The following is a 22,562-nucleotide window of genomic DNA, read 5'->3' as shown; positions in this document are numbered from 1 at the left end:
AGTTAGTTATACTGTTATATTTAGTGTAGCTTCAACGACAAGGCTTTAAGATGCCTATATTACATTTTTAATATATGTGTCTCTATGATAATAATCTGATGATAACTGGTACTTCCTATTTTCACGTCTATTGTGTAATTTCTTACTTGCAGACTTGGAAAATCAATTCATACTCGTCCATGTACATAACGTCATATGCTTCATAAAGGGGCCACAGATATCACAATGCACCAGGGATGGGAGATAACAAATGACCCGCAGCCTCGAAGTCACGTTATTTAACAGTGGGTAAACATGGACGCTAGGTGATGGATCTTTGTTTGCCATTTTGGTTTACAGGGCAACCCGGTGATACAGACCAGAGTAAATTGCAGTGTCATATTGTACAAATGTTCCACAGCCCATGGCACAGAGTGAAGTCTTTGCCTTAGGCAAGATATTATGGCCGAGTTTATCCATGAAGCACTCACACTTCAGGCTCTGAATCTGCACTTTATACGGTAAAAACATTTGTTAACACATGTTACCATGAGACTCATTTTCCATGGTGGTCAAAGTCAGAGAATATGCAGATGTGGATATGCTTAAAAGAGAGGAGTGCTATATAAAGAGTTTTGGTCCAAAATTAGGTATCCACCATTTGAAAAAAGTGACACCTACTCTTACAAAATTATTGACACCACAAAATGAAAATCCTTTTGAAAGAACAGTAACTTAAGTTCTTGATTATTAAAATTAAAAACACCTTTACAGACTGAATCCTCTATATTTTAGAGATATTGAATTATGAAACTAAAGTAATGTTTTCTTTTTCAAAATAGATGTACCATTTTGGAACAGAAGTCTTGATATTCACACATATATATATACATATGCCTTTATGTAGTAGTGTAGAGCTTCAAATATGTTATCTAACATGTATCTTCCATATCTTCCAAAGATCTGAGCTGCTAGCTCAGATCTTTTTGTATAACATTCCATGAATGTGACTTTATGACTTCCCGTACAGACGATGAACAGAGTTTAGCTGTTCATGTCTAGAGGAGAAGAATTGTTATATCAAAAATAATAATCTTATGAACTGACAAGTGCTGTCAAAATGGTGAAAAGCCCATCATTTTGTACGAGAGCTTATTTTCAGCGCATGAGACACGGATGCCACACAATGCGATTTGTCTGATAAAGAAGGCTCTTTCTACGCCCTCACAGCGCTTTGTGGAAGACGGAGAGGGGTGGATGTGTGGGTTGGCCATGCTAATGAGAGTGAGAGGTGCAGTCAAAACATGAGCAAGTGGTGAAAGAATGACATTTTACCAGCTTTTGTTTCATTAAAAGCCAAGGAGAGAATAGAGTCCTAACGCATATTGTGTTTCTAGAGTGATATAAGATGAACTACAAAATTGCCTTTGTGAGAGAGACATGGGAAGTTTATGTTGACAATGAAATACTGTCAACAAAGAACTTGCAGTCATCAGCTCAGCTGCAATTTTTTGTATTTAAATTAGATTATTTTCAAATTTAGCGGAGGATTTAGCGGAGGAGAATACATTTAAAGTGAATGAACAGTACATGAAAGGTCTGTAGGCAAGACTGGCACTGTGATTGTACAATGTGAGTTATGTGCATGTACAATTAGTGCAAGGAAGCCAATGCCAGTGGGAAAACAAGGGTCCTGTCCTGCCATTGTATGAAACTAAACTCAAATGTTACACAAGCTGGAATTTCATTGTCTCTTTCTTATTTTTCCCAGCATGAAGCAAGTTACAAGTTTGAATGTCAAGAGGCAGGTAACTGTTTCTTGCGGTGAGATAAGATCATTTTTTCATTTCACAGAAAACCTGACTATGCTGACTTTTTGTCAGTTTCCTACAATAAAAATGTCTGTTTGCATTCAGCATTGCTTTCGTCTGGGTGATATAAAAGGTCACCTCATATCTCAGCTGAATTCATTTCATTGATCATGTTAACGCTGTCGCTTGGTTACACTCTCACCAATGGTAGCTTAATGGCATGCTGTTACTGTCAAGGCATCTATTCAGACATTTCTCAACAGTGCGTACAGACCAAGAGACATCTGAAGTAGCTGCCTAGACTGTAGACTAACACAACCAAGCTTTCATAGGGTCTCCTTCGTCAAACTACTGTATCCTTCAAGTGTTGGATAATTATTCACTTTATTCTGCCTCACAGTCACAACATGCAAGGGAACAACTGTGTTTTTGATTAGCAATGCAGAACTCGTAATTGTCTGGATGCTTTGTGAATCACTAATTGTGCCTCTCTGATCAAAACCGTAATTGATTCAATTGATGAATTATGTTGTCAACTAGCACGTTGGGCCTAGTTTCTCTCTGACAGCTACAGTGCCACATGTTTCCCACTGCTGGGCATCCTCTCCTTCACTGAGCCAGTCGAAGGTGAGACTTTCAAAGGCCACAAAGCTCAGATCTCAGCAGGGCTCATGTTTTTCCCCATGTGAGAGTGCATGTGTTTGTCCACATGTGAATGCTGCAGTGGTGTCGGGTATGTGGGTGTATGTGTGTGTGTGTGTGTGTGTATGTGTGTTTTATGTTTACGCACACGGAACTGCATGTGTCTATGCTGTGTCTGCCCTGTGGACTTAAAGGTGTGTGAAGGTGACTTGTGAACGCACTCACATGTTGGAACTAATGGTGAGATTAATTTCAACACATATAAAATGGCTGGCATGCTCACTAGGTTATTGTAGTGGCAGTGTTTCTCTAATTTCCTCTCATTAAGTCAAAACACTGAGTTAATTAGGGAAAGGCATGCTCCCCGGTAATGAAATCCCACCTACTGAGTGCTTAGTCACCTCTCAAACCTGTTCAATGGAACGTGTTTCATGGCTGAATGACAACCTCTGACCCACAACAATGGTTCTCTCTGCTTATTCATGGCATACATGAAAGCTGATGATGCAATATATGATGATTGCAGCAAATGTCTCAATTGTAAATTAGGTCATTTGATGCTGCTGGTGGGATGGCAAAACAGAATAAGACATGTTAGAGTTGACTTTCTATAAATATTAATAAAGACAGTTGTTTAAGGTTGTATTTGTATTTGAATAGATTGGCAGGCACACAGTGTATCCCTTGAGCAATGAGTGATATTTAGAAAAATGAAATGATCACGGTGATATTTTTGATGCATGAAGCATTTATGTAATCATTAATTCATACTAAGCATGTGAATCAAGATTGATTTTTACAACCTTTATATAATGTTTACAGAGTTCAGTACACTAGTTCATCTTAGACATGTTAGTTTTAAAGGGATAGAGGAACAAATCATAATGGGGATGAATTGAAGGGGAGAATGGTAGAAAGAACTTAATGGAAAATGCTAGTAAATGTGTTTGTTAATGTGTTTAAGGTTTGCAGGAGGTCTGGTAAGAACACAGTCATAATATCCAGTTTAAATCCTTTAATTTCTCAGAATTGTCCACAGTAAGGACATCGAATGCGGTGACTCCAGTGTCAGGATAAACTGTGGTGTATATGTATGTATGTGTGTGTGTGTGTGTGTGTGTGTGTGTAGGTGTGTGTGTGTGTGTGTGTGTGTGTGTGTGTTTACTTTGATGCACAGACACACCAAAGTCACTGTCCACGAGGCAGATAAAGATCGAACGTCAGTGACCTACAGCCTCTGTGAGACGGGCAGCTGAAAATTTCTACCTCAGTCATAATGACATCATGAGCATCAGTGAAGTCCCAGCTCTCCGATTGGCTGAAATAAAGATCAGGTGATATCTGATATAAGTCTATCTGCTTGGTCTAAGGGCCAGCAAGGGGGGCTAAACCTAATGCAGCTGGCCTTTTATTTTTACTGGAGATATAAAAGTTTGGACAAACATTTTTCTTTATTTTTATTTTTGTTACCAAAAAAGTGTTAAACAAATCAAAACTATCTTATATTTTACATTCTTTAAAGTAGCCACCCTTTGCCTTGGATGGAAAGGCAAAGGCTTTGGAAAGAAATTCATACATAGGCATCAACTTCACTATTTATATTTGTCTAAGAAACAAATTTCAAGCATTTAAGCATAAGCTTTTAGATTAAAATGGCTTTAAGATAATGAAAAACATAGTACATTCAATCAGATGTGTCCAAACTTTTGACTGGTAGTGTAGTATAGAGATAAAATTTGAATTTTTCCATATTAGTGTGTTGATTGCAGGTGAATGTGGTCTTTAACTAGACAAACGTTAACAAAGACACACACGTGTTGCTATTAACATAGACTTTAAAACACTGCTATTCTGAATAAACCAGGATTGGGCCTTCTCAGCTAATCCACACCCACACAGCCACGTCCTTATTCTCTCAGGCTCACACACACATTGTCACAGTTTCCATGTCCGGTTTTCATTATGAATGTGTGTGTGAAGTCAAAGCATGGCCTCAGGCATTCCAGCCATTTTGCCTTCAAGAAGGAAATGACCTCCTTCTTTGCCACATTAGTATGAGCATGCATACATTTACAGAGACTTCCTTTTGGGCCGTGGAATCAAGCAAATCTCTGTGTAAAGTGTCGGCCAAGAATAGCCAATACCCGCCTAACTTCACTCTGTATTTACTTTACTAATGGACATTGTGGATTCAACAAGTTACTTAAACTATTGTCTAGAAAGTATTGTTGAGAAACACTGTGGCTCCACTGCCGGCTTTGCATTACAATACACACTGTTTTTTTACACAGTGAATTTCAATTTATTGTCTAAGCTTTAGATATGAGGGCAGACAGTAGGCTACATGACAGCTAATCCTGATTTTATATGTATTTGGTACTGTATATCCAGTACCCAAATTGTAAAATGTCAAATACATTCCAGTCCGTATCTTCAATTTATGACCGCTTGACCTAAATAAATCTGATGTTTTCAGCTGGATGACAATGATGTTGATGTTCAGTTTTCAAAGGTACAGCCAACTGATTGCAGTAACCTATGAGAACACCACAATAGCTTGTTATTGCGAGTGACAGCATGCACTCTAACTGCAGCTTGATGTGTGCTGCCATCTGCTGGTGGTTCTGGCGATGCTACCTAAACTCAGATAAAAGTAAAACCAAAATCATTTTGGAATTCTCAGTCACATGTGGTGTGACTTTTGAGTGGGATCTCATTGGCTCACATCACATAGTACAATTCTCCCAGAACCAGAAGCAATAATCAGGCATAATAAGGCTTTTTTTTTTAAAGATTGGATTCTTATCAACTTACCGGTATTCAAGATAGATCTTTTAGATACCTGCTAATCACATCTACTCATATCACACAACCTCTATACATAGTCCCATCTCAAACATATATATATATATATGTATACAAATGCACAAAAGCACACAATCTCTCTCTTGCTCTCTTTCTATCTTTCTCTCTCTCTCTCTCTCTCTCTCTCTCTCACACACACACACACACACACACACACACACACACACACACACAGATGCACATACACACGCACACACGTATACACACAGACCAGCACACCCCCCACACACATAAATACACCCACCACCCCACCATTTCTTTACTGAGGTGACATATGCAAGCAAATAAAGAGGAATGGGGAATGTAAGAAGACTTTGTTGATTTATGCAGTGCACCTCTAATATCTCTTTATTCTGGCCCACAGCAATTATTTACAAGTGTTTACTCAACAACATGAAGTATGGTCTCAGCAAAGAGACACTTGTTTACAACCAATCACAGGGACTGGGCTCATGAATGTTAGGATACACAGTGTGAGACCTTTTCTCTCACCATGCTATTTTTAGTAGACACCAATGCCTTCCGGCAAAAATCACATGAATATGGATAGTGTGCTCGGCTGTACAGAGTGGTTTGCAACAAGAAAGCAATGATTCAGACAGACAGCTTGCACATACTATGTGTGTGTTCAATAAATACGGAACAAGTGTTGAAATATCATAAGGTTTTTAAGGAATAAAAAACATTCAGATTATCGGACCAGCCTCGTGAAACAAAGACACGTCTTCTGAAACGCTGTTTCACGAGGAAATGGAATATGCAGTGTGGCAATCAGGATTTATTTCATACTTTTACAGCATGATAATGGTGTAATAAATTGATGCTGTGTTATTTATTTTATTATTGACTAAAAAACATTTTTACTCAGTAGTTTTCTTGCATCATTACCTGGTCTAGCTTATTAAACTCATTGAATTCTCAATAACTGAAAGTCTAGCAAATGTAAAAATGTAAAAATCTCATTTTTCTATCAGTAAACACATGCCTCCTTCCATGAGCTTCCTCAGTTGGTACCATATTAAGATTTTGCAGCTTGCTGCGGTATTTTTATCCTCCACTAAAGCACATAATTCTTGTGATCATAAGGGCTTGCAAAAATAGATCACCGCCACACAGTGAGAGTAATTGATTCATGATGCTGAAATTTATTGTAAAATACAAAAAAATGAATATTAATTTGTTTTAAATATAGAACGTCTTATTTATTTTTAAACATGAAAAGCACGCATAATAAAATTGATGATGGGCTTTTACTACAAAATACTACCACAAACTCATAATTAATATTTTTTCTGTGTGTTTTTCTTTTCTTAGCTTATTTTTGTAATTCCAGTAATTTAATCATTCATTACTCTTAAAAATGGCAGAATATAATGACTTTTAACTTTGCACTAGTCCTAAATGTATCTGGTTTACTTTCCATCACTCTTGTGCCAACTAGCATGGTCTAGCTTCCTGTCCTTGACCTCAGCATACTTTGCAAGTCAATATTATTCAAAGGCCGTCTATGGATATGCCTTTAAATAGGCCAATTTAGGCTTGGAGCACATGCATCTTGGAAGACAGGTTTATTTTGGTGTAACTCAATTTTTCTCAAGTCTCCTTGGCCGTCAGGATATATCCTTGAGAAAGAGGCCACAGGCAACAGCACTTTCTAAACATCTAAAATCAAGTAGTACTCATTGTAGCCAAAACCCACAGTGTCTACCTTGAATAGATTACAGGTCCTGCAAATTCAGCAATGTCCAGCAGAGAGTGCCCTGACTCTCTGCTGAAGACTGAAGCTCAGCACCAACCATTGGCTGAAAGTTGAAAGTAGCCATTGGTTTTAAAGCAAGACACACCCCCTTATCTCTCAAGTTTGCGGAACAAATAACTCCAGTGATATTTGCAATGGTAACATTTGTAGTAATATGAAAATATATGAAATATCAATATATATGTTATATAAGGAAAAACATGAGGTGCAATTGGCTTGTTCATGTACTGCAAGTGCTTGTTGTGTATACTTTTTTTTTTTTTCACACCTAGAGTACACGAGTGCTCAGGGGAATACAATATTTGCTTAGCAAATCTAAGTGACTCATTTGGCATACAGTGTAATGCCCAAGGCTAAGGCAAATCATTTGGCCAAATAATTTTACAGAGTGCAGTATTGTGGCTCTGTTTGTTATTCCTACTTCATTTATGCTGCCAAACATTACTTATACCTGAGCTCTGCAGGACCATACAAGATAGAGAACACTAAAGTGCCCTCTACAGCCTCAACAGTCTTCTCTTCTCTTCTCTTCTCTTCTCTTCTCTTCTCTTCTCCAGTATTCTTACTTCTCATTTCCTTTATTCCTATCTGCCTTGTTCTCTTCAACTCTCCTCTCCCCATGGAGTGGTCTTGTTCTCCTCACTTGCAGATGATGTGGTTTGGAGGGCTGGAGCTGATGCAAAGTGACGTGTCTCCCCATCACAGGAGCGGAGCTGAGGCTGGGCCTCACTTCCCCCGCACTGGGCTGTTTTTGTTCGCCACAGCTCATGCGGATAATTTGCCGGGATGCAGTGGAGGGCTGTCACAAGGACTTGGCTCAAGGGGTGTGGGAAAATAGCAGAAGCGTCTTCCATGCTCAAACCCTGCCTTAATGATGAGCATTAAATATGAACGTCTTCTTTTTGTAAGCAATGCATTAGGCGCCCTACATGTCCCTCTCCTTGCTTTCCCTTTTTCTCTCTTTTGGTCCCTTCTCTCCCTCCCTGATTTTCTGCAGCCTTGTCTAGATTCTTGTTTGAGAATCAGTTGAATAATCCGACTGACAAGCAGCCTTTAGGTCATGGCCTCTCTGTTCAGAAAATATTCTCAATTCTTTGTGAAGGCACAGCACAAACACAGCTCTGCGCCACTGAGCTAATGCTCCTCTACAAATGCAACTGAAATGGCCAGAGTGACAACAGTGTCTTTGTCTTTGGCTCCCATTACCATTCTCTTTACCTCTGCGAAGGCTTTTAATGTGATTGCACAGCGTTGTGTATTGTACTGTAATATACTCTCTGATAACATCTCCAGAGTACAGGCAAACATTATAAGAGATGTACACAGCATGCCTAATACTCATCCATACCATAGAGTAGGTCTTTGGACCGAATTATACATTAACAGGCAGAAAGCTCCTTCATACCTTACAGATCAGAGGCAGCGGTCCCAGTTTTGTTGAACAAGCCTATGTAGAATTGTTACATTGACAGATACAGATAAAGTGATCTCATTGGGAAGTAAGGAAGAAAACACACCACCCTCCCTTAAAATAGACCTCCCTGGGCGCTGAAGCAAAGGACAAAGTGACATTGTGAATGCTAACATCTGTGCGGAACCTTGCAGTACCAAATGCCCCAACCCCAAGTTTGAGCAGACTCTACCGTCATCCTCCAAGGAGCAGCCATTTTGGAAGGCTCTCCCGGCACAGATGTTGCATATTAAAATGTAGGGCTGTTTTAGCAGAGGAGGTGCTGTGGAAAGAGAGGGGGCTGCTCCTCTGTGGGCCTCACCTGTGCCTTCATCCGAGAAGCCAATCCAAGAGAGGGTACTGTCTAACCAACCAAAAACAAAGTGACATTCAAGATAAAGTCACCCTGCCTCCTCTTTGACCCTGAGAGGCTGTGGATGTGGACAAATGATTTCACACTTGGAAGTACCTTGTTTACAACAGAGACACTTTACTCACTTGCTTGTTAATTTCAAGGAAATCTGATTGCCGTTACCAGAAAAAGATATAACTCAGCCACACACATCTATGCAGCCTTATCGCCTTATATTAGAGAATAGAGCATGAAGAGTAATATCAAATGGATTAGTTAACAGAATAAAGCAGTGAATCAGTGCCCTGACCCTACCTGACCAATGCTTACCCCCACACGTTGCTCCACAGCTCAGCACCTCTGACAATGAAACAAACATTGTCCACAAGATGGAGATATTCACCAGTTTAATGCTACACTTCCACCTGGCTGCACATGAAGCAGGAGAGAGACAGAGGAGAGAGAAAGAGAATGAGTGAGAGACAGAGAGAGAGAAAGAGAGACAGAGAGAGAGAGAGAGAGAGAGAGAAAGAGAGAAAGAGAAAGAGAGAGAGATGCACTACACGGCGGTGTGTGTGACAGATTGTGTTTGCATGAGGCAGTATGTGATGCCTGTATAATGTTTGAGTGTGTCTCTTTGTTTATGTGTAAAGTGCGCTGTGTACAGTGTATGTGTCTGAGTGGGTGTGTGTTTTTGTATAGTACAGCGCTCGCTGACTGAGGTGCTGAGGGGGCAGGGTGTGCTAACAGAGAGGCTGTGAGTGGTCCCTGAGCTTATTGGGGAGGGTCCCAGGGGCCCAGAGCGGAGGAAAGGTCAAAGCAGGTCGGCTGTGCTGTGTGTTGCCGGGCCCCGCGGCCCACTGTGTACTGGGGAGGGTTCAGGTGTGTGTCGACCTCTTGCTCCAGCGGGCTGTAAGTAAAGAGGCTGGGGTCTGCTGCTCTTATCCAGGAGGCGAGCTGCTGCAGGAGGCCTGACCTGGACCTGGAGAGGCCTCTATCCCCTCCACCCCCACCTTTACCTCCACCTTCAGAGCCTGTGGAGGGTTCAGCAAATCCACAGTCGCTGCCAAACTTCACCATCAACAAACAAACAACTAAATGAATGACAGTGATTATAAAAAACAGTCCTTCCAACAGTAGTACCAACTATAGTTGACATTTGGGGTGAAACTTTGCAGTTATTTGCAGTGTTGCCTCTATAGTAATTTTGATTCCGAACACCCAGTTAGTAATTTTCGAAATGCAGTGACAAATATCCAGAAGAAAACATGACAAAATGTTTATTATTCACTTGCTAAGCATAAACAAATAGACATGCTAAATTAATCCACAATGTTACTGGATTTGAATTGCTGAATGCTCATTTAAATTGGATGGAAAGAGGAAAATGATTATTCTGCAACACGACAAATTGCAGTACATTGTGAAGCTTTGTGCCATACTGCATTGGGAAAAGTGCACCCATGTACAAAAGAAGAGTAAATGTCAAAAATACCAATCAAATTCATTCTTTTCAGTGAGCACAAAGCTCCAAAACATCATTAAAGAAATTGCCTTGATCACTAAGGATATCCTTGCAAAAAAAAGGCCATTTCTTCATGCAGCATAATGATGAAAAGCCATTGTAATGATGCTACAACTGTGCCACTGTAGATTCTTTCGTGGGGGGTGCAGTCATATTTTCTTCTCTCTGTCATTGTGTCTTTACATAAGTCATTCAAGGATGCCAAGTAGACTCACAGCTGTCCTAAAAGCTTCTATGGACAGTAGAGCACACACACCTTGTCCATGGGTACATTAATTAAGATGGGTGCTTGAAACCACTAGCAATAAATGCACTGTGGCAACAAGCACAGTCCACCACAATGGTGAATGGTAGCCAAATCGTATTACTGCAATGGCACCTGGTCCTCGATAGGCATTGTTTGGCTACCTTTTGTGCCCATGTAGTGTGACATATTGCCCTCAAGCATTGACCATCTGACCAGGGAGAGGGCTTTAAACGCTAGGCTAATAATAGGAAAGCATGGCCAGGCAAGGGATTCTTGTAATTATGCCCCACTGTGGGACATGATGGGTGAAAAGAGGAGAAGACAGGGCTAAGGGAGAGCAGAGAATCGTGAGGAAAAAAAACGCTGCAAGTGAGAGCTTCAGTTGAGCCGCTATATCACACCGCAACCCAGGCTACTACCACTTATCTGATGCAAGAGGACGACAGTCAGAACTATTAGTGGTAGGTTAAAAGACTTAGAGGTTGAGGTGGCAAGGACAGTCCAAGTACCTGAACTGGATCAACACAAGTCAGCCTGATGTGGGAGAGTTGGGGCTCCTGGTCAGAGCGGTGTACATGTTCTAACCAGGCATAAAACGTGCTAGGCCATTTCCAGGATCTGAAGCCAAGGTCTTGGCAAGAGTCTGTCTCTCTGGGTTACACAGACCTGCCCTTGAACTCAGTTTCCAGGGAATAGACTCATTCTCTCTTGAAAAGTGGAGAAAGGAAGCTATTATCTGACACAGCCCGTGGAGGAGACGCTGGGAGATGATAGAGAACTCAGCCAGGAAAATGAGGCCGAAGCAGACCACCGGACCAAAGTTTGTTTGCACAGTGACTTTCGTATTGTTTGTGTTTGTGTGTGTCCATGTGTACTGTGTTGTGCATGTGAACTTGTGTGTGTGTGCTTAATTTGCAGTATCACAGTGTATGTGAGCCCCTCACTGTGAGCAAAGGAAGGATGCAATTTACATTTTTTGTGCACATGTACAGGAGCAGCAACAAATAAAACCCGTGCCTAAAAATAAAACGACTTGAGAATTAATTAAAGTCAGAGAGTGTGCAGCAACAAACAGATGTGTCCTATTTAGGGCTAATATCAACTTTAGCTAACTAGTGTAGGGAACTTGTGATTGATGGCGTCTGTCACTGATACAGCTCCAACATGCCTTAATCCTATCCAGTGGTTGCAGGGCACCCAGATACACAATGCCTGATCTTTTATTCCTTTATTCAAATCCCATCGATTGAATAGAGTGATCAGAGGCGTTGCCCTCTCTGGAAGAGCTTAATCTCTCCCTGACACATGGAAGGCTTGCTGGACTTTGATGATGCAGCCGCATATCCTTTTGGGCTTTCAAACAACTCTGCGTGCGCCGCTACCTCCGTCAGCTGTCTGGAGAACAATCATTCAGTACAAAGCACTGTCAAGGCTTCAGCAAGCAGAAGCTTCACCCCGCCAGCCTCTAATTCACCCACCCTGCTCCTCGCCCGGCTGCAATGCACTGTGGGATTGGATAACCAAATCCCAGATGCAATTAGTGGTGCTTTCAGAGGCCATGGTTTAAGCAATGTGCTGGAATACTCCATTGTGCCCCCGTGCACTGGCTCCCTGCAAGTTATAGCCTCATCACATCTACTGTGTCTAAAGACATTTAGAAAAATCTAAAACCTTGCTGGATGAATCGTTTTGTAAGACCCATGGTGTCATGCAAGTTGCATGTACAAGTGCTAAACAAGACTAGTCTTGAGGATTTATATTTTATTGATGGGTTTGTTTTATCTTGGTACTGACTGAGGATAACATTGTATAATTACCCTGTTTATTACCCACCCACACCTACGTTAAAGAGCTAGAGTTATCACAGCCTATGTAAATTGTTGTTCTAATGTGTGACATTGTTGTTGAGCAGATTTTTTATGGTATGTGGTCAGTTGCTTTTATGTTTTTTTTTATTTTTTTATGTCATCTTAAGGTATACGTCTTGAAAGAGTTAGTCAGGACACAATGACATTTGGTCGATACAGAACGAACGAACGATGATATATTTATTCCTCAAATAATCCTCAGGTCTGACTACTTCTCCATTAAAATGATAGATTTGACTTGAATAACACCCACACAGCAACGGATGTCACAGCAGAAAAATGAGCCCGTGTTGTCACAGCAGGGATAGAATGTCATCTGTGTATCAAATGTGATCATCTTCATGGGCTTGTGGTGTGTGTGGAGCAGTATGAGCCGTCTGGTAATGTCTTGTGACAGCCACACAGAACCCATCCCTCACGGTGTGCCCAGATCTACCTGGGAAATGACCATCCCCATCAGACCAGGTTTGTCATCCACTCCACATGTCAACATTAGGCGGCCTTATGTGGCCAGATAGGCTGTGTGCAAACAGGGAGACAAACACACACACATACTTGCATACATGTACACATACTGTATTGTACGTCTTGTGCACATACACATATGCGCACGTGCACATGCAAGCACGCATGCACACACACAGACACACACACTAAAAAACACACACACACACACACACACACAAAAACAATCCCAACAGAGGGCTGCACAGATTGCATGTGTGCCTTCATGTCGAAAACAATATCCATAATGATGGCCTTAATGTATCCGGTTAAAGTAAATTGAGGCTGTGCGTATGTGTCATTCCTGTGTATAAATGTGATGCAGCAATAGCAGCACTGTAAATTAGCTTTTCCACAGTTTTTACCAGTAGCTGTTGAATAAATAGATTCTAATAAATAGTAACTGCAACAGACAAATGCCTTTTATAATCACAATGTCATTGTTCCCCACTGTCTTTTAAAGACCTTGGTGATTTGGTCATGAATTTTGAAACATAGTGCAGTTGCCCAGATGACGCCTATTCAATTACCATTAGCAGTGGTTAATTGTCACTGATGTTAATATGCTAATTACTAAATTAATGTAATTTACAGCGATAGTGTTCATTTTAATTCTCTCAAGCAAACTTTTCCATCTAGTAATTTTTCCAAACTCACTATTGCTATTACTGTATTATTAAGCACTAGTTATTTTTCTATTCAAACATTTTGCTTGTTACTACTAAGTTATTCTTCTTCCTATTCTTATTTTTATTCTTATTATAAATCAAAATAGTTACTGCTTATGACTGAATAAATTCTAGTGTCTATGAAGTAGTTACTGATCAAAAAGTAAAAAAGTTAAATTGCCAGTTTCTTAGCTGCCTGCAAAGCTTAAGGCATAAATGTTAAAGTGGTTTGTAATATATGGTTACTCCATGACTACTATTGATTCAAAGTAAGTGTTTGCTGATGTTTAAATGGCAATTACCAGGCAGACAAATGGCTCATGGTAACAATTGGGCATGATTGTATCTGAGCAATAAACTACTCATAGGTCAAAGAACTATATCTGACAGTCTGATACATGCAGTAATATGAATAAAACATTGACAATCTATTAAATGTGATAAATGTGAATTCTCAACCATCTACTGCATGTCATAATAGTCATCTACAACAGAAAAAGTAGACATCACACTTTCTATAATGCACAAGGAGTTGTTAGTCTGCAGTCATAATTGGAGGTTGTTTGGCCAGCTTTTGTCTTTTTTTCTAGGAAGGTTTATTTTCTGATAGAGCCTCTTTGAAGTGTTGTTCATTTGTTCAGTGAAAAGAATGTTTTCAGCTATTAAAACGGCAACAAAGGCCACTCTCCTATTCCCCAACCCGACAAATGACATAAAATTGCCAGCGCAGAATTCATATTTATCTTGCTGTTTGCATTTTGCAATGCTGATCATATTTAAACAGGGCTTTGAACAATCTGTACTTTTTCTGTCAAATAACTTTGGAGCATTGTGTTGGATCAAGCGAAACTAAAACCCCATCCTATGATTGTGTGCTGTCTATACTTGGGTTGAGGGGCTTTACAAAATAAACTAGCTCCTCTTGGCTGCATTAGAAGACAGAGACTGTGCTGACTCGCACACTTTTGAAGAGAATTCTACATTTGTATGGCTGAATCGATACAATTAAAATTGCCTTTGCGTTAAGCAGTTCTCCTTCCATCTCAAAGTGGGGACCTCAGCAAAGTTGTTGTTTTCTCACTCTACACCATTTACCTCAATTCTATCATCACTGACAACCTGCTTGCAAACTTCAAGGCCAAGTGTGCATAAAACAAATCATTTCAGGGTGTCAGCAGATAATGTGTGGTAGTGATGCAAATCTGTTTACCACTTTTCTCCCAATACATTAAAGGTGGCTTTTGTGTTAACTGCTTTGACGGGATGTCATGGAGCAAAGAATAATATGTGTGTGTGTGTGAGTGTGTGTCTACGTGAGTGAGAGGGAGAGAGCGTGTGTGTGTGATTAAGTGAGCGTACGTGTGGGCAGCATCTGCTTCCTTTCAGTGTTTTTAGAAGTTCATGCTTATCAAATTTCCAACTGTGAACTTAATATGAGGACTAATTATGATTAGCAATCTTAATGTTTTGCATACCAAAGCATAAAAATAATATCATTCTCTTTTTGATTTTATGTGTTCACCCATAATTAATGCTCAATCGATTGAGACTTTGTCACTGTTGCAGTCTTATGTGCGGCACACATGCCCTCAAAGACTTCTGACCAGTGTTTTTGCAGAACTGCCAGGGCAAGGGATAGCAGCCTGGATCTTTTCATTTGGTCTCTGATGTAAGTTCAAACAGCACAGGAAAGTTGCAGCAAAGCCTGACTGGTGGCGCAGTGGCTCCGGCTGTCTCTGTTTATCTTTTTCGAGCCTTAGTTCACCCTCATGTTTAATAGCCTGCTCTTTAATTATGATTAGGCTTTTCACACTCCTCACCCTCCTCATCGCTCAATTACAAGACAATATTGATTTGTTCCTGGAGAAACCATCAAGGATGCACAGGCAGGAAATCACTGATACGCAGTCTAATATGATGAATGTCTTTTAATCCCACGTTACATTAAAATGCCATCTTATACTGCTATTAGTCACTAAATTAACGATTGGATTAAACTAGTTTGGCAGTTGGAAAGAAATTGGCCCTTGATCCCCTGTTGTTGGTCATTTTGCTCGGAGACTCTGCGCTCATATCTAATCAACCCAATTTCTTTAAATAGTTTTTATATAAAACAACAATTTATCACCTTTCCTTACATATAACAGAGGTTTGTTTGTGATCATTTGTTTCTTTAAATTTAAACACCAGTATAACATTCCATAGGCTCCCTCAGGTACCGAGGAACCTGTTCACATATAAATAGGCTCTCTGTAGAGTATGTTACATTTAATGACAGTCGGTGGTTATAGATAGCATGTGCAGTGGCACCTTAACTTCAGTGCATCATATAGAGAGAGCACACAGGCTTGCAGGCTAGCCCGGCCACAGAAAGAGAGCATGTGGCAGTGTCAGCAGCCTAGTGCGGCATGGCCAGGTTTCCTGGGGCTAGGGCTGTGCTGCGCTCCATACGGAGGGCCTGTGCTGGGAGCCCGGGGGCCATGCAGTCCCAGGTCAGCAGATGGGCCTGTGATTATTATTTCCAGGCCTGTCTTACCTGACCACTTCCTCACTCCGTGAACAGCTGTTTCACTCGCTTCACTGAGACGCTACATGAACGGCCATTTTTCTTCTGTTCTTTACTTTGTACATAGTATAAATCTTTACTGTGACCCTGCTCTGGGCTCCATCCACCTGTGTCTTACCTCGGGCAAAAGCTCCCTTGGAGGATTGTTTTTCTTTTTTTTCTCGGTCTTTACCTATCCAGGAAAAAGACTATTAACAGAATTGTTTTTCAGACAATGGAGCACTAGAGTAAACTTACCCTAATTTTACCAACAAAGCTCTCTATCATTCTGTGGCTTTGTCACCATCTTACAAAGAGGTATAAAGAAACATGAGAGGTTTTTTTATTGACATCCCGTCACCCAGAACAGGACCCATCACTATCTCTGTTGTTTTATTCTGGCACTGTAAACATTTACCTTGACTATCATGAGGTTGTCAGGATTTGATATAGACCAATATTATTTTGTGTTTGCTCTTGAAAATGTGAAATAGACGTATCATTTTAATCTTCCGGGATAAGGTTGATGTACAGCAAGTTGTAGGAACATGTCGTATCTCTTAGACTTTGTCAGGTTTAGCCATCACATATTGCAGACTATAGTGCTTTTGGATGAATACCCTCTTTAGTCAACCAATTCATCACACTGCAGGGAATATTGTTCTACAGCACCTGGTGTTCAGACTATTTCTGTGTTCTAAACACTGTTGGTACAAACCATTTGTTCTCCATCCTAGGATGCTTGCAAAGCCTCATTACTGCTCCATTACTCTAGGAGGATTTTGTACAGATCTTAAATATTATTATTATAGTACAAATTATTACTACTTTTCCAATATGCATTCTAGTTGGAAGTCCAAAAATAGACCAGCAACATGCTTGACTCAACTTTATAATTTCTGACTCTATGCTGAATCACTGAAATAGTAATAATCCGTGAATAAAGAGTTCGGGACAGCTAGGGAAATACAATTGTAAAGGATTGGAAGCTTGAAAATGGAAATTAAAATTTTTACTCAACTTTCTGAGCAGAGTGTTATATTGGACATCAATGATATCTCAGACTTTAGCTCAATATACCAACAGATACAAGCAGCCTTTGGTCTGAGAGAACAACATCAAAAGTAATATCTACAGTGCTCTGCAATCCAAGGGAGACTTATTTTTCCAGAGAACAAATGGCTTTTAGTAAGTAGTTTAACAGCAACAAAAACAAACTGGAGGGAAACATTTAACCAGGAACACAAAGAAAACTGCTGAAGCGTTTTTAAGCCCCTCAAATCATTCAACATAGATTCAAGCGCTGAATGAAAGAGCAGAATCGGGTTTATTTATTGATGAAAATGAAATGGCTGAGAAAGGGGATTTCTTTGAAATGCATAACATAAAATAATGGCAGATTTTCTCGACTGTATAAACTCAGAAAAAAATCTAAAGATGCCGAGCGTGTGGGTGGGGGCGCAGAAAACATTTTGGCTATACTTACATTGCCTGCATGTACTACCACACAAAAAAAAAAGAAATCCCCCTTGTTAGGAACATAGACAACACACCTATAAGGTCAGGTGGCTGGCTTTCAGCATTAGGCCCCAGCCACTGAGCTGTTGATCAGACTCCTCTTTTCATAGAGCGGGTACATTTAGATTCCCAGCCCCTCCCTCAAATCCCACAGTGTGCTCTCAAGGAAATGCGTGGAAATGAATTATGGAAATTTCTGATGGGAAACTTGGTGCATTAGTGTTTCATTTAGCTTGCTCGTATCCTGAAGCGCTGCTCCAACCTACGAGGGACAGAGCTGGAAATATAACTCTCAGCGGCAGGGAAGCCCACAGGGGTGCGTCTCCCAGTCAGGGCACGGGCCAGTCGATTTATCTGCCAGTGGCCTGGGCCTGTCTGATACAAGCTCTCTCACAGGTGGATTTATCACTGTTGCCTGGAGCTGCAGGCCTACAAACTCAATACAGGCCTCCATTTTTTATACTGGCTAAGCACAGCAACCTCTGCTAACTCTCCTCAACCTCTGGAGCCCAGGGTGTACTCTTCTAGACACATTTTATTTGTGTCAATGTTCCATTTTGAAGGTAGTTCAGCAACTTTAAAAAGGAGATATATTTGCCGATTTTGCTTATGTATGATTTCTGTTAGTTTATTGTGTATTAAGATTACGGTTACACTGATATATCGGTTTGTCAATATATTGGGCTGATTTGGGCATTTTAGGAAATATCAGATATCGGCCAATCAGTGTCACCCACTGCTGATACTGTATAACAGAGGTTTCTCCCTGACCACATCTACACAAAATCAGTCTGTAAAACCTGCAAAGAAAATACAATTTCAGCATAGAAAAACTATTTAACACATTTCATTTATTCATTTAGTTATGCTCTTTGTAAATTAATTATCAGGTAACACTGAACAAAAAATTGAATCGGCACAAAATATCGGCTATCAGTTACTTCAGACTAAAAATATCTGTATTCTTGAAAGGTCCATATTGGTCGAACCTGAAATAAAATCACACAGTAGAGCAGAAAAAAGATTATTATAACTGAAAGTTATAACTGGAAGTAACACATACACAAATAGCTCTTCACGTCAGTCAGTTAGCAATGTGACCTTACAGCTTACAGCTGAGACACTCCAGCTTGGCACTTGCTTTTTGACTGAGGAGAGCGTGCAACTTTGAAGCGAAGACAGTTCAGTACATTTCTCAACAAGCATTACCTTATACCACTGAGGGCCCTGCTGTGACCCTTATGTAACTGGGATAGTGGAGAGGAGAGAATGAATTTGTCACAGGTGTGAGTTTTCCCTGAGAGGTTTGGAAATATAAGACTATGTGCAAGGAGTGTGAGCAAGAAAGGCCTGTGTCCGCGGCACTCTGGGGCATCACCCCTACAGCTTCTCCAAATGGAATTTTCTGACAACATTGAAAAGATGTCCGCTCTTTAAAGAAATGCTTAAAAAAAAAACGGTTTCAGAAAATGTGCCTTTCAATCATGTCATCATCATGTGTGCTGTTGTAAATACTGGTCAAGTAAGGGAAAAAATGTCTAAGCTGTGATTTGACAATGTTCAGCCTATTGATAGAGAAATCCAGGCATGGATATGAGGATGCTGAATATAAATTTGTTTGCAAAAGATTGTGACCATTATTTTAGATATCTACTGCTTATCCACATTCTGATTGGTTGGAAAGTGTCAAACCGATGGATTCATGTAAATTGGATTTCAAAATGCCCAAAATGCCCCCATGAAAGCAAAAATCTTTGGAAATAGTATTTACTTAATTAGACATTTACTGCCAGTGTTACAACGTAATCACAATTCTCTCACTTTTGCATGATTGCTCACATCAGCAGGGCATCAGTTACACCTAATTCATTACGCTACACCTTATTTATTATTCAGGTTGCAGATGTCCTCAAAGTGTTTTGGCTAAATATCATTAGCTCATCAGCTGGTTGACAGGCTGAATCAGCAGGTACACGTTGCAAAGCACTGTAGAGAAAGTTGCTCCAGTTGAAAAGGCCCCAATTTGAAAAATAGTAAGCATTCAATCCAATTAACATTTTAATCAAGAAGAGGAAAGTTTTTAAAGGTTTTTCTGTTGGAAACGGTGATCGTGTAAGCAAGATAACTTACTGTGGAGTGTGTGTTGAAGGAAGAAGATGCCGGAGTCAGCTCTTCTGGGCATTTTGTCTTGAGTGCTTCTTTGCCTCAGCATTGTCCATTACTATTATTTTATGGACTCCTCATTGTTATATTATCTCTTTGTAAGAGGAAGGCCTGTCTGGCTGCAGTAAAACCTCAAAGGTCAAAATCTACCGCTGTGGTGTTAAATCAGACTGTATAACTAGTAACAGCTTTATAGCCTTGCCAGAGTTATTCATTTTCTCATATCAAGGGTCCACTATAAAAAGCAATTGAGTTATGACCTTGACCTTACTCTCGCCAATTTATGTGAATAAAGCATATTGGCTTTTCTTTAGAAATCTCTGAAACTTTAGAGTTTGTGTTCAGTGGAGCCTTCACAGCAATGCTGCAATCCCAACTGGTCGTAGAAATGCACCGTCAGCTTGATTCTGATAACAAATATCTGTTTTCAGAAACACATTGTAGCAGCCAACTGGTCCCCATGTAGGAGGCAAACCCTTCGGCCAGCGGCAAGCTGGTCCCAGCCCGCTGGCAGCAGCAACAGCGTGCCCACTTCATGCTTGAGCCACACCTCCACTCACAGTCCGTCACGCCAGCCTGCAGTGCATACCTGGCAAACGCCGCTGCGGCTTGCCAAGGAAGATTTATACCTGGTGTTTGACCTACTTGAGTTTGCATCTATATTAGTGAAGGAAAGGGCTTGGTTGTGGGGGAGAGAAAGGTCACAGAGATCCCAGGTCTTCCTCTGATGCATCAGGATGATGGAGCTGGCTAATTTAATGAGCAACAGTTGTCCCCTTGGCTGCTACAGATGGTGCACTGCAGCTCGGCTCTAAGCAGTCTGGAAACACAGGCTTCACAGCACACATACCTTCTCCTAACATAGGCATGTTCTAATACTTTACCGGTACAAAGTGAGTTTACTGCCCGGTTTCTAGTTCATTGGTTCCAAATTGAAATAAGAATGAGAATAATACAGATAATTTGTCCATTAGGTTTTTAAAATCAATGTTTACAAAGCTCATTCAAACAAGCCTCAGCATAATAAGCCTGTGACTTAAAGTGTTTTAAAAATGATTGTGTTACTGTAAGCTCCATGAGTAAGTGTGCCCCATTAAGGCCCAATCACCTTTAATCTTTACTGTAGCACTGGTCAAAAACGCCTGACCCAAGAGGTTAAAAGGGGTTAAAAGGTCTGTGATTTAGCTCGAGTTCAGAGACAGCATGTCATGACAGTGACTGTAGAGTTTTTCACCTCTAAAACCAAATTAAAGATGCAAAAAAATATTCTTTTTGCATGGTTTGAAAGCCTTACTGCAGCATTTTGCATAACCTGGAACTGTCTTGGACCTTTACACAAATTAAGAATGAACTCCTGAACTGTTAAAAAAAAACAAAAAAAAAATTACAAATAATTTTCTTTTAGCTATAATGCTTGGAAATGTGCAAGTAAGAGTTTTAGGCTTTGTTGCAAAAAACTGGGCAGCAAAACTGGGAATTCCAAAAATTCAAAATAAAATTTCTCCACTAAAGAATGAAGCTCCTCTTCACCCTCTTATAGCATCACCTGTGGCTTCCCACAAACTCAATCCTCTTCTCCATACAAATGTTCCCAGCTGCCCATGTCCATAAAATTGATTCAGAGTAATTCTGGTAATCTGTGTGCCAATCTCAAACCAATTACAAGAAATTTGGGATCAGTTCTTGATGCTGATTTCAGAAGGCAATTTCTACTGTATGCTATGAAGTGCTCTAAAACCAAAATGGAATTCCTCTGGTATGTTGTTTTGATTTTGTGCTTTCTGAGTTGTAATCCCATTCTCTTGTCTAAAACCTAGGTTGTTTAAAGATTCACATGTAGTTACTGAAGACCAAAGGACAATTTGAGAGCAATAATACATTTATCACTAATGTATAAAAAAAAACTACAATCATGTAAAGGTTGTATCTTTATATTTTAATATAAAATATGGATGAATCAAAAAAGTTAAGTTTAAAAAAAAAAAAGTATTTGTTGCAGTGAATATATTTTTAATCGCAACTGGAAAGTTTAGTGTCATACTGTACTACCTACCGTATAACATTAGAGTTATTATTTTTCTTTATTTTAAAGTGTTTATTTCCCCCCTTGTATTGTTTATTGCATTAATCCTTAAGATAAAAAGTTCATGACACAGAGTGTGTCCAAACAGTTTTAGTTATCACAACAACAACATTATTTTATTCAATAGCAACATTAAAACACTACAGGTAAGTCACCTGGCACTAAACCTAAAATAATGTGATGTCTATGGAATGAGACACATGAGAAATGTGTTGGTGCGCTGGGTAATTTGCATGATAGAATAACCTTCCTTGTGTTTGGAAGGAAAAAAGAGCTAATGTATTCAGTGTATTTGTGGTCATGCTCTTCAGTTTTTTATCACCTAGAGAATAACATTAAATCACCTCACTGGGGGAATGAGTCGCAGGAAAGGAAAAAAATGAAGGAGCTTCTGGATCTAATGAATTCCTGGGAGAATAAACACGCCTTTGAATAAAGCCCTAATCACAAATTAAGTGGTTGTTGCCATCATACCTTTGTAGAACATACCCACAGACACGGACCTGTGAATGTGTGTGTTCAAATTATTTCCTCAGCTCCGGCAACAATGAAAAAGATAAGAGGTAAGCTACCCAGTCCTCAG

This window comes from Centroberyx gerrardi, chromosome 4, assembly GCF_048128805.1.
Source record: "Centroberyx gerrardi isolate f3 chromosome 4, fCenGer3.hap1.cur.20231027, whole genome shotgun sequence".
In the NCBI taxonomy this organism is placed as follows: Eukaryota; Metazoa; Chordata; class Actinopteri; order Beryciformes; family Berycidae; genus Centroberyx; species Centroberyx gerrardi.
Note: the sequence above shows the minus strand (reverse complement) of the source record.